General features: G+C 36.4%; 1 protein-coding gene and 1 pseudogene across 3 annotated transcripts in view; one reads left to right on the top strand and one right to left on the bottom strand.

Moving 5' to 3' along the window:
- The window catches only part of WASF3 (WASP family member 3), a 187,151-nt gene that overhangs the window by 70,206 nt on the left and 102,503 nt on the right, over nucleotides 1-14,442 (top strand). The window lies entirely within an intron of this gene.
- On the bottom strand, nucleotides 2,159-2,997 carry LOC138155306 (large ribosomal subunit protein eL29 pseudogene; annotated as a pseudogene).

Below are 14,442 nucleotides of genomic sequence, written 5' to 3' on the forward strand. Positions count from 1 at the left end.
CCGTTTATCTAATTTGGAAGTCGTTTCTATTGTGTGAAAATGCTGTGCAGGGTAGAAGTGATTGTTTACTGCTCACTAGACTGCTAATCACTTTGGGGGTAAAATGTAAGTGATAAGTAAAATATTAATTTTTGTATTCAATTCTGAATATTTACTGATTTTTGAAATATTTAAAGGGCAAAATAGTAATATAATATTTTTTCTATATGCTGTACAGTATGGAGAAAAGATAAATATGTAACATGGGGGGGTGTGCCTTCATGCAGATTTTTTTAGATCTGAAAGAATCATATAGCAACCCTCCCTACCTAGCATTTACATCAGTAACCTTGATCCTGACAAAAATTCTCTCACCATATTGCTTATTCCTTAAGGAGTTCAGAGGCAGGTGATGTTGCAAGTGAAGAAGCAGCTCAAATACTGAATTTCACTGCTTTTTTAGTCACAGAATCCATTCATTATTACCATAAGGGCCAAGCTTTGAGCAGTAATAGGGTGGTTGTATTTGCTATGTATTTTTTTGCAAAAGTGTTGACAGGGTGTTTTACATCCTCACAGTTCCCTTCATAGAATCCCAGAATCTGAAAGTTTGGTTATGTAGCTCACCTCATGAAGCAAAATAACCTCCATTCTAGCATACATTACAATTACATCTGTCCCCCAGAGAGAACAGGTCTCTGATACTATCCCAGGGCTAGGACAGGAATCTTTATTCTTCTCAGAAGTATCTCTCCAAGCTCTAGAGGATGATAAGAAAGTTAGCAATTGAGCTCTTTAATATAACTTTATAATCTTGATCTTTTATTTTTCCTCAGGAGAGTGTTATTTCCTGAGATTAATGGTGCTTGTAGAATTCTGAGCATGTTTGCTGGCGATGATTGCAAGGACAACTTCAATGTATAATGTGAAAGATGAAGTAAATAAATAAAGGCAGGCGAGTAGCAGAAAAGATGCAGATTGGTCTCATTTCTTCCATATGACATTCAAGTAGAACCTTTGTTTTTATTTTATTTAAAAATAAAATTTTTATTGGTGTCTTTTTTTTAACATCACTATAATTTTCCCCAGAACCTCATATAAAAATAGGATTTTTAAGGAAAAAAGGGAAAATAATTAATCAATACATTGAAAAATTTGAAAATATGTGCAATGTACTACATTTGTAGACTTCCTACCTCTATAAAGGGGTGGCATCGGAAGTGTCTTCTCATCTTCTCTACCCTCCTTTTTTTTTGAGCCATGCTTGCTCTTTGTTATTTTTAAGCATTCAATTAAAAAAAAATTAATGGTTGTTGATTCCATTTACATTGGTATAATCATTATGTATGTAGTATTCTTGGCTCTGTGCTTCATTCTTCATCAATACATATACATCTTTCCATGATTCTCTGTATTCATGACATTTGTTATTTCTTCTATCACAATGATGTTCCATTACATTCATAACTGACAATTTGTTGAGTCATTTCCCAGTGGATAGTTAATTTCCAGTTCTTAGCTATTCACAAAGTGTTGCTGCAACTATTTTGCTATATATGAAAACTTTCTTCCTATTACTAGCCTCTGAGGTTTGAACATAGAAGCTCTGAGTCAAAGGGTATGGACATTTTAATCACCTCATTTGCATGATTCTAAATTGCTTTCCAAAATGATTGTACTGAACTGCGGCTCTGTGAGTAATACATTAGTGTTCTTACCTTTTCACAACCACTCCAATATTGACTATTTGAATATTTTGTCATCTTTGTTCATTTGCAAGGTGTGAGGTGAATGCTAAGGGCTATTTGTTGAGCATTTCTCTTCTTATTAGTCATTTGGAGCATTATCAGAGAAATCTGATAGAGAGTTTTGTTTCCCTCTCCTGGCTTCCCACCATTCCTGCTTTCCTTCATATCCTAAGTGTATGAATGTTATTTTTTCAGAAGCTTTTCAGTTTCATGTTATTACAGTTATCCATTTAATTTTTGCAATTTTCTCTATCCCTTGTTTGGTTAATATATGTTCTACCTGTAGCTATGAAAAGGTATATGATCTTTGCTTTTAATATTTTAATAAGATAATCTTTAATATCAAGGTTATATATTGATTTAGAATGTATTTGGAATATGGTATAAGGTGTTAGTTTAATTCCAATTTCTGTAAATTGAATTCCCAGAAGTTTTTTTTTTTTATGACTCACCATTTTCTTTATTTGTACAAAATAGTGAATATCATACCCTGGCTGGGAAAAAAGGGAGTTTTAGCTTTAAACAAGTCCTTCTGTTCTGAAGCATCTATTTTGAAGGCTTGGGACCAGCAGCTTTAGCCCCAGCATCTTTGGGTTTGGACTCGGCAGGCTTAGCAGCCTTAGAATCAGACTTGGCTGCCTTGGGATCGGACTTGGCAGCCTTGGAATCAGACTTGGTGACTTTGGGGTCAGACTTGGTGGCCTTAGCATCAGATTTGGTGGCCTTGGGGCCAGATTTGGTAGCCTTGGGATCTGACTTACTGACCTTGGTGGCAGACTTGGCAGCCTTGGGGTCAGTGGGCTTGGTAGACTTGGGGTCAGTGGTTCTGGCAACCTTAGAGTCAGGTTTTGTGATCCTGGAGCCTGGACATTTGATGCTGATTCTAGGACCTGGACGCTTGGTAGCCATCTTGTGGCCAGCACGCCGGGCGCTGGCCTTGGGGATCTTGTGCCTGAGGAGCTTGGCTTTGGAGGCCTTGGTGCTCAGGGCCTTGATAGCCTCTGCTCGGGCCTTGATGGCTTTGGCGTTGTTGGCCTGCATCTTCTTCAGCCCCTTCTTATTGTGTTTCTTGGCAAAGCGCATGTTTCTCAGAAACTTGGGGTCAACCCCTTTCAGAGACTCGTATCTCTGTGACCCAGGTTTCTTGATGCCATTTCTGTGCCATTTTTGTGATTGGTTGTGGTATGGTTCTTAGACTTAGCCATCTTTACACCGCAGCCTGCGCTAATAGGCACTCCACCGACCGGAAGAGGCCAAAGGGAGAGAGAAAGAAGGAAGAAGCGCAGGGCAGTGTGGGAAATAAGGCCCAGAAGTTTTTATGAAATAGGAGTTCTTTACTTAAATAATTTATGTTTTCTGGTCTATCAAACACTGGACTATTGAGTTTCATTGTTTATGGTTCTTCCTCATCTAATATGGTCTATTAATGGCTCAGAGTGAATGTAAATAGCAATTGTTTCTGTTTTGATGAGAAACCCTGAGGGTCTTCCCCACCCAGATTAATTTTTTTTTTTGGATAGATAAAAGAGGACATTTTTTTTGGCCTAATTTCATACCTAGCCTTAATCATTGAATGGGTGTTGCCTCAGACAAACAGACCTGGGAAGGACCTTAGCTTAAAAAGACCAAGGTCTCCCACTGCATTCAGGGCCATCTCCACTTGTCCAGGTCTGTATCTTGCCATTAGATCTAGATGGCTCTGAAGGAGAACCTGAGGTTAGTGACTTTGCACAGCCCACCCTCACTTAAATCCAATTCACTTGCAAGTCATGACATCACCTTGCCAATACAAACAACAGCTACCACCATTGATCTGCCTTTCAGTTTTTTAACCAAGATCAAGTGGTTTTGATCGCTGCTGCCGTATAAGTGCTATTCCCCTTTGTTCTTTTTATGATTTCCCTTGATATTCTAGATATTTTATTTTCTCCAAATGAGTTTATTAATTTTATCAAGTTCTATAAAATGTATTTCAAAATTTGCTTGGCATGGAATTAAAGTTAACTTCTGCAGAATTATTATTTTTCTTGTTTTGGCAGAGCCCAGCCACACTCACTGAATACCTACAGCTATTAAAATTGTTCTTTATGTCCATAAAGGGCACTTTGTGATTGGATATGTGCAAGTATTTTGTGTGCTTTGGTAGACTAATCCCCAGATATTTTATGTATCTTGTAGTTATAAAAAATGGAATTTCTGTTTCTGTTTTCAACTCTTATTAAATTTTATTATTCTTATACAGTTAATAAGTCAAGTCAACAAGTATTTACTACATGCCAGGTCCTATGCCAAGCTCTGGAATACACATATAAAGAAAAAAGAAAGATAGTTCTCATGTTCACTGTCCAGTGCTCATTACATTGTAATGGGTTTAGACAACATATAAAGAAAGCTGAAGGAAATTTAGGGGATGAGGGAACCTGGTCAGAGACTTTGTAGAGAAAGTGTGGGAGAAGAGTCAATTGTGCAGCCTGGAGAAGTATGTAGACAAAGGGTAACCTTGGATATACTTAAAATGGAGGATCTGGGAAAAAGCAGGAGGGGCTGTAGAGGTGGAGGGATATGAAGAAATGTTGCAATAGGTAATATTGAAATGCTATTGAATTCTGAAGTTTATTTGTACCCTGCAACTTTGCTGAAGCTTTTATTTGTCTTTGAACATCTCTAATCTTTGCAGATTTGGTAAGATTATATATCTTGTTATCAGCAAATAGGGATAGTTGTATCCTTTCTTTACCTTTCTTAATGTCTTTAATTTCTTTCTCTTATTTCTCGCTTACATTTTCAAAAATTATTACAGATGATAATGGAGAGAGTGTACATCCATGCTTTACTCCTATATTTATTGAGAAAAGTTCTAATCTAGTGTATCCCCATTGCATATGATGCTTACTTTTGACACTTTATATGATATTAAATCAGTTCCCTCCATGCCTACATTTTGTAGGCTTTTCAGTATAAATGAGTCAAAGCTATTTACATCTATTGAAATAAACATGGTTTGGGATGATTTTTTTTTTCATTTTTCAAATGCTTTATTAACTTCTGACTTATATTATTCAATTCCTCCAGATTTTGAGTTGCAAATTTTCTCCCCGTTTTTCCCCTACCCACCACCCCAAAATAGCAGTCCCACAGGATATCCCCTCCTCTAATCTGCTCTCTCCCTTATCTTCTCCCATACCCACTTCGACTTTTCCAGTAGGGCATGGTGGATCTCTATGCCCCAGTGCCTATATATCTAATTTCCCAATTACATGTAAAATAGTATTAGTAATAGTATATGTTTATTTATTTATTTAAACATTTGATTTTAAAACTTTGAATTCCAGATTCATTCCCTTCCTCCCTTGTCACCCACCCTTACTGAGAAGATAAGCAGTTCAGTATAGGTTGTACATGTGTAGCTAATGCAAAACATTACCATAGTAGATATATTGTAAAAGACTGATTATATTTCCCTCCCTCCTATCCCACCTCCCACTTGTTCTATTCTCTACTTTGATCCTGTCCCTTTTCAAAAGTGGGTGCTTCCAACTTCCCTCCCCCCCCACCCTGCCCTTCCTTCCATCATCCCCCCTCTCATCTCCTTTCCCCCTACTCTCCTGTAGGGTAAGATACCCTATTTAGTGTGTATTTCATTCCCTCCCTGAGCCAAATTCAATGAGAATAAGATTGACCCATTCCCTTTTGCCTTCCTATTCTTCCCCTCCATTGTAACCATTTTCCCTTGGCTCTTCTAAATGAGATAGTTTACCCCATTCTGTCTCTCCCCATCTCCTCTCACTATATTCCTCTCTCACCTCATAATTTTACCTTTTAAGTATTGGGATGATTTTTTTTAATTTGAAGAGACAATTTTAAAAAATATATATACATATGTATATGTATATTTATAATTTTCACCCAATTACATGTTAAAACAATTTTTGAAAATATTTAAATTTTTTAAAAAAGTTTTGAGGTGGGGCAGAGTCAAGATGGAGGAGCAGAAACAGAACTTCTGTGGGGCTCCCATTTACACCTCCTCCAATTCAAGTAAAAAGTGACTGAACAAACTTTGGAGCTACAGAACCCACAAAATGACACAGAGAGGCTAATCTCCTGCTGAGGACATCCTGGCAGGCAGGCAGGAAGCAGTCAACAGTGCTCTGGGAGCTGACCGCACCCCCCTATGAGATGGAAGTTTTAGCCTCAGGGTAGCCACTATCAGCCACCTGCTGAAGGGACTTCAGATCACCAGAAGCTGTGGCAGTTTGCAGAATCATCAACCCATAGATGCTAAGGACAAAGTGAGAGGTCAGTGCAGTGTGGACTTTGGGACCTGGGAATTCGGGAGTGCATCTAGACTTTGCCCCTGGGGTGAGAAGCAGCTGACATACAGCTGCTCACCACATGGCTTCTTCAGAGCTCCAGGCCTGCAGATTGTAGGGGGACCAAGCTACCAGTCTGAGGGGTAATCACTCTTGCTTTAACTTGCTTAGATCTGGATTGCGGTCTAGGGTGGAGGTCCTGGGTTGCATGTGACCAGTTTGCCAGAGTGTGGGGAGGCTTCAGAGAGGTCACCCAACTAATAGCTCCAGCAGCTGAGAAAACCCCAGTGATTGTGACAAAGTTCCCCGCTCTGGTAGCAGAGTTCTACTGTGGCAAAAAGCTCAAAAGTCAAGTAATTGAGTGGCAACATGAGCAAACGAGGGAAACAAGGCAAGCACAGTAATCCGACTTTGGACTCCTTTTATGGGGACAAAAAAGATCGGGGCATGGAACAGGAGGAAGACAATGAAGTCAGAACTCCTGCACCAGAAGATTCCAAGAAAAGAATAAACTGATTACAGGCCATAGTGGAGCTTAAGAAGGATTTTGAAAACCAAATAAGAGAAGTGGAGGAAAAATTGGGAAGAGAAATGAGAATGAAGCAAGAAAATTATAAAATGAGAGTCAACAACGTGACTGAAGAAAATAACACCTGAAAACATAGACTAACTCAAATGGCAAAAGAGGTTCAAAAAGCCAATGAGGAGAAGAATGCCTTAAACAGACGAATTTTCCAGATGGAAAACAAAAGCTCACTCGAGAATCATTCCTTCAGAATTAGATTGGAGCAAATGGAAGCTAGTTACTTTGTGAGAAATCAAGATACTATTAAACTGATACAAACAAATGAAAAAATAGAAGGCAATGTGAAATATCTCATTGGGAAAACCACTGACCTGGAAAATCAATACAGGAGAGATATTGTAAAAATTATTGGACTACCTGAAAGCCATGGTCAAAAAAAGAACCTAGAAATCATCCTTCAAAAAATTCTCAAGGAAAATTGCCCTGATGTTTTAGAACCAGAGGGCAAAATAGAGGTTGAAAGAATCCACCAATCACTTCCTGAAAAATATTCCCAAAAGAAAACTCCTAGGAATATTATAGCCAGGTTCTGGAGTTCCCAGATCAAGGAGAAAATATTACAAGCAGCCAGGAAGAAACAGTTTGAATACTGTGGAAACATAATCAGGATAACACAGGATCTGGCAGCATCTACATTGAGGGATCAAAGGGCTTGGAATATGATATTCCGGAGGGCAAAGGAGCTGGGATTAAAACCAAGCATCACCTACCCAGCAAAACTGAGTATCATGTTTCAGGGGAAAATATGGTTATTCAATGGAATAGAGGACTTTCAAGCATTCTTGATGAAAAAAACCAGAGTTGAAAAGAAAATTTGACATTCAGATACAAGAAGCAAGAGAAGCATGAGAAGGTAAACAGGGAAAAGAAATCATAAGGAACTTATCAAAGTTGAACTATTTACATTCATACATGGAAAAACAATAATTGTAACTTATGAAACTTCCTTCAGTATGAGAATAGTTGAAGGGAATAGAAATGTATATACATATATATGTATAGATACATATATATGTCTCTATAGGAGGGTATATGGGCATATGAATATGTATTCATATGTGTACAGGTATACGTAGACAGAGGATACAGGACCAGTTGAATAGGAAGGGATGGTACTTAAAAGGTGACATTAAGAGGTGAGAGAGAAATATAATGAGAGGAGATGGGGAGAGATAGAATGGGATAAATTATCTCATATAGAAGAGGCAAGGGAAAACTATTACAATGGAGGGGAAGAACAGGAAGGCAAAAGGGAATGAGTCAACCTTATTCTCAATAAATTTGGCTTAGGGAGGGAATGACATACACACTAAATAGGGTATCTCATCCTACAGGAGAGTAGGGGGGAAGGGGATGAGAAGGGGGATTATGGAAGGGAGAGCAGGCTCGGGGGGAGGGAAGTTGGAAGCACCCACTTTTGAAAAGGGACAGGATCAAAGTAGAGAATAGAGCAAGTGAGGGGTGGGATGGGATGGAGGGAAATATAGTCAGTCTTTAACAATATATCCACTGTGGAAATGCTTTGCATAGCTACACATGTACAACCTATATTGAATTGCTTATCTTCTCAGTAACGGTGGGTGATGAGGGAGGTAGGGAAAGAATCTGAAATTCAAGGGTTTAAAATCAAATGTTTAATATATGTATATATTATTATTATTATTATTTTACATGTAACTGGGAAATAAGATATACAGGCACTAGGGCATAGAGACCCACAATGCCCTACTGGAAAGTTGGAGAGGGGATAGGGGAAGATATAGGAGAGAGCAGATTGGGGGAAGGGATATTTAGTGGGATTGCTGTTTTGGTTTGGTGGGTAAGGGAAAATGGGGAGAAAATTTGTAACTCAAAATCTTGTGGAAATGAATGATGTAAACTAAAAAATAAAAAAGATAAACTACAAAAAAAGTTTTGAGTTCCAAATTCTATTCCTTCCTCCCTGAGATGGTAAGCAGTCAGATATGGCTTATACATGTGCAATCATGTAAAACATTTCCATATTAGTTGTTTTGTACAAGAAGACTCAAATAAAAAAAAAAGAATGACAGAAAGTGAAAAATAGCATGCGTCAGTTCATATTCAGACAATATCCATTATTTCATTGGAGGTGGATAGTATGCTTCATCATTAATCCTTTGGGATTGTCTTGGATCATTGTATTGCTAAGAGTAGCTAAGCCATTCATAGTTCTTCATTGTGTAATATTGCTGTTACTGTGTACCATACTCTGGTTCTGCTCACTTCACTTTGATGGTCATCTAAGTCTTTGCAGGTTTATCTGAAATCATCCTACTATTGTTTCCTATAGCCAATAATATTCTATCACTATCATATACCACAGCTTGTTTAGCTATTCCCCAATTGAGAGGCAACCCTTTTGATTTCTAATTCTTAGCCACCAGAAAAAGAACTGTTGTAACTATTTTTATACAAATATGTCCTATTCCCTTTTTTATGTCTTTGTGATATAGACTTAGCAGTGGTATTGCGGGATCAAAGGGTATGCACCAGTTTTATGATGATTTTGTTTTTAACATGATTAATTATGTTGACTGTTTTTCTAATGCTGAACCATTAGTGTATACCTGGTAAAAAAAAATGTTTAGCCTGGTCATGAATGATATCTTATATGCAAGAATGAATGATTTCTTGCATAAATTGCTGTGTTTTGTATGACAGGACTTCATTTACAATTTTGCAGTTGACATTCAGTGATTTTATATATATGTATTGGTCTAGGGCTCTCATTTTGTGCTTTATCCTTCCTTCACTTAAGCATTAAAACTACATTTATCTTATAAGAGTAATTTTGTAGGTGACTTTTTTTCTCAATTTTTGAGAATAATTTGCGTCACATTTGGTATTAATTTTATTGTAAAATTTGACAGGATTCACCTATGGATATATCAGGACCATGAATTCTTTTATTTGATCATTCCTTTATGGCTAGCTCTATTTTGTTTTCTCAGATGGGCTTATTTAACATCTCTATTTGGTCTTCTGTTAGTTCAGATACTTTATATATATTTTTTTGTTTTTTGGAGGGCGATTGGGGTTAAGTAACTTGCCCAAGGTCACACAGCTAGTTTTTGTGTGTGTGTGTGTGTGTGTGTGTGTGTGTGTGTAAAGTAAGTGTCTGAGACCGGATTGGAAGTCAGGTCCTCCTGACTCCGGGGCCACGCTCTGCTCACTGCTCTACCTAGCCGCCCGATACTGATATTTTTTAAGATATTCCTCTATTTCTTTGTATTCTAAGTTTTTCTGGCATAGAACTATGCATAGTAAACCCATATAGTTTTAATTTTTTTTTCTTGTTTTGTTGTGATTTCACCCCATTCCTTTGTTATCTTGTTAATTTGATTTTCTTTTTTTGTATTGTCTAAAGGGTTATCAATTTTATCAGTCTTTTCAAAGAAATACCTGTTAGTTTTTAAAATTATTTTTGTCTCTAATTTTTAATATCTTCTCTTTGTGTTTGTTTATTTGTTGGCTTTCCAATTTTAAAAATTCATATTCAATTCATAAATTCTTTTTTCAGTTTGTTAATGTAGGTTTATAGGGATATTATTTTTTTCCTTGAGGGCTGCTTTTGCTGGATACCAGAAATTTTGTTATGTTGTGTCATTTGTTTCTATGATTTGTTATTTAGCCCACTGATTATTCAGAATTTCATTAAGTATTCATTTGGGTCTATCTTTTGTTTTTGGTCTTAGAACTGATGACTATTTTTGTCATGTTATATGATGAGTTTAATATGTCTTTTCATATTTATTTGCAATATCTCTGTGTCCTAATCTTATAGCAATTCATGTAACAATAACATAAAAAAGGCACTTTGAAAAACTTTAGAATTCTGATTAGTGCAATGATAAACTGTGTTGGGTCATTTTGTTGATAGTGCCACTAGGCTGATGAGTCAGGAGGATATGTAAACATAATGTATCTTGATTTAGTAAGGCATTAATCAAAAGTTTCTCATGCTATCCTTGTGGGGAAATGAAGAAATAGAATGAATTTTAGTATAATTAATAATAATGATTTTATTATCTCATTTTGTCTTCACAACAACCCTGGGAGATAGGTGCCATTTTAATCCCAATTTGTAGATGAGGAAATTGAGAGACATATTAAGTGTCTTGCCTAGAGTCATACAGCTAGTAAGTATCTGAGGCCAAGTTTAAACTCAGATGAGGATTTGACTGACTCTAGGTCAGTGCTCTATTCATTGAACTACCCTAACTGTGGAGTAATTGGCTGAAGAACTGCACTAAGATGTTGCTTACTGGATTGATGGCAGCTTGGATTATGATTTTCAGTAACTTGCCATAGGACCTGTTCTGTTAAGCACTGTATAGGACTTCACCAAACGTGCTGATCATAGTTGAATGGGACACAAATGTGGTAAGTTAATAGTATGTTGGATGAGACTCAAAATTTGAAAAAACAACACATGGACAATAATAAATTTAATGTGTATCCATGAAAAGTCTTACATTTACATTCAATAAGCAAGTGTACAAAGATGGCAGAAATCTAACTATATTAATTAGGAAAATAATTCCCAGATCAAGGGAGTTCATAGATTAATTATACTTTGTGTATTAACCATACCACATGTCTGGCCAACTGGGATGGTGAAGGATCTGTAAACCATGTTCAAAGGAATAATTGAAAGAATTAGGTAAACTTATCATCTGATAAAAAAAGCTTTTTCAGAGGCATGATTGTCTTCAAATATTTGAAGGATTAGTCAGTCATTTGGAAAAGGAATAATATTCATTTAATGTTATTCTAGAAGGCAAAATTACTGTAATTTTAGCACAAAATAAAGAATGTTCAGCAATCTAATTTTCTCTAAATGGAGTAATGTGGCCAATCAAGTAGTGAACTCCCTGCCATTGGAAGGGTTCGAGTAGAGATGTTATAGGAGTTGTATACATTTGGATGGCACATGAACATTTGAACTTGACTTCTAAAATTCTTCCAATTTTTCTGTGATTATAATAATGGTTTTCAACTATTTGGGTATCTTTCTGATATATTAGCTTCACCCTTCCCTGCCTAGTTCACTTATCTGATATTTCCCATTCCTCAACTATGTTGGAAAGAGTTGAAAGTCTTCGTGGAAAACCAGATGTTTAGGCCATGAAGCATCTGGCTTGGGTTTGGTATTAGGCTATTCTGGCTGTGATGTAGTTTGTGTCCTCTTGTCAGCCTCGTACTTTCTGCATCACCATGTATGAATTGGGATTACATGATCCTACACTCAAAATATGGGAGAGAGGATCATTGTAGGACTGAGAGTAGGAACGGGTCTTCAAAATCAATTTTTCTGCTCTTTTTGCTTTTTGAATAATAAAACAGGTCCAGAGAGGTAATTTTTCTTGCCCAGGGTCACTGGTAGTTAAGTAGTAGGGTCAGAATTCAAGGCCAGGTCCTTTGACTTCAGATTCAGTACTCTTCAAGTACATCATAGAGAAGTGATATTTTTGTCAGAGAACCTTGGCTTTGTGATTTCGGGGATTATGGGAAAAGTTATATTTTTAAAAAAGTACTCATGGAGATTAGAAAATACTAAAATGAAAAGAAATATAACTAGATTGCTTGGAAATGTAAAATTAATACGAGAAACTAAGAGCAAGGAAAGGGAAATATATCTAATTTATTGAGATATAAAATGTATCTTACTTCTAATTCTGCATCTTTTAATATTTTTGTAAAATGTCATTGTCTCTAAAAAGATGCTAAGGCATTTGAGATTCTTGCAATTATACGTTGCCAGTAAAATACTTAAGAAAATAAATGTCATGAGTTTCTAAATAGACGACTATTTAGAGTTAAAATCTGATGAGGTCCTTTTGCAGTTTGAAGTGTTAGACAAAGCAGTTTGGTTGAGTTTTCTTTGGATGTGAGATGTCCAGCAAAAGCAGACTGTTTCTGTAGTCTAAAAAGCTATCCCTTAGGTGATAGAGAATGCAAAGATCAAAATACTCTTAAGGAAATCCTAATGCATTGAGATTAAGATTAAATAATTGTGGTTGGCAGGCAGCTATTGTACCTAATAGTCTTTATTATTCCATCTCTTTAATCCTAACCTTCCCTTAAGGTTCAGATTTAGCTTTTCCCAGAAATCTTTCCTGGAGTCCTCCAATGGTCTGGAGTTGCTCCTTCCTTTGAATGATTTTGGCATTAATTATCTACCCCACACTTGGTATTTTGCATATACAACCTAGCATGATGTTTTTTCATAGATATTTGTATATGTTTGAAATAATAATATAATTTTATAACATAATAATTATAATCAGTAGATGGAGTAGAATAGGGAGGGACATCACTTGACAATTTGCCACATACAGTGAAGAGTTAATCTATTTCTTACCTATGATTTAATTCATTCATTATATATGATTACAAGACTCTAACAGAGGTGTAATTATGGTGATAAAGGTCACCACAATTACAAACAGGGAAAGGACCATGATAGTCTGAATATAAAAAACAAAAACCTTTGTACTACTTAAATTTTTACATGCTCAGGAAGAGTTTTTAAATGGATGTATCAATGACTGAATTGTGCTTTGTTGTACTGTGCTTTTGGTTTGCTCTTTGGCCAGATCTTTGTGTTTTTATGGGGTTGATAAGGTATTTAAAAAATCATTATATTATTGATAATATAATAATGTAATAATACTTCAGTACTTGGAAAAAGTCCATTCATGTTTACAGTTTATTGAATTCATATTGTACAAAAATTTTTACCACTTTGCAATGAAGCCTATGGTAATGATCTTTTAAAAAGTTAAGTCATCTGGTTTTTTGGACGATAGCCTGTCATCAGACCTGCCCTCAAAGCCAATTCAGCTTGGGTACCATCTTCTCTACATTTTACTGCCGAGATCTCCAGGGTCACCCCTCTATCCTGAAGTGAAGCAGTAGAATGGGATTTTGGTGTTATTGTTTGCAGAATATTTTGCAATTTTTAAAACTCTTTCACATGACAGTATAATAAATAAGATATAGAACAATGTGAGGCAGGCTTGAGTTTGCACCAAAGACGTAGTACAAAGAATACTGTAGGACAGAAGTGTCAAACATGTGGTGTATTGTCCATAACAGTCCTGAGTGCTACTTGAACTAGATTAAAATGTCATTGGAAAATATTTAACAAAATAAAGAGTCAATAAAACACAGATAATATTAATATGTGGTACCCAGGGATTTTTATGTATGGTTTAGTGATCGCATTTTTATTTGTATTTGATTTTGACCCACTGGTTCAGAGGAGGAAAAGAGAGGTAGGACCCCCAGAAGACTCAGGTGCTTGAGGGGAACAGCTGGGGATGACTGAGTATAGTGACTGCTGGAAGAAAAGATAGGCTTCATGAAAGAGAAGTCTAAAAATCTCTGTGAGGTAAGAAATTCTGTCACTAGAAATAGTCAAGTAGAGGCTGGAGGCTGTACAGTAGATTTCTTCATAGGGGACCTTTCAATCCTGGTTATATAATACTATGTTCTTTGTTGTTTGAAAGACTTTGATATGATTCTATTTGTAAATTTTATATTAAAAACTTGTATGCCCTAGATAGGACAGCTAAAATGGTTCAGTGAATGGGGTGCTGGGCCTAGAGTAAGGAAGATTCATCTTTCTGAGGTCAACTCTGGCTTCAGGCACTTACTAGCTGTGTGACCTTGGGCAAGTCATTTTATTTTGTTTGTCTCAGTTTCCTCATCTATAAAATGAGCTGGAGAAGGGAATGGCAAACCACTTCAGTATCTTTGCAAAAAAAGAAAACAAAAACCCAACCCTACA

The sequence above is a fragment of the Petaurus breviceps genome, unplaced genomic scaffold (genome assembly GCF_028583685.1).
Source record: "Petaurus breviceps papuanus isolate PSGF00001 unplaced genomic scaffold, PetGlider_PUasm1.0 91133, whole genome shotgun sequence".
Taxonomy (NCBI): Eukaryota; Metazoa; Chordata; class Mammalia; order Diprotodontia; family Petauridae; genus Petaurus; species Petaurus breviceps.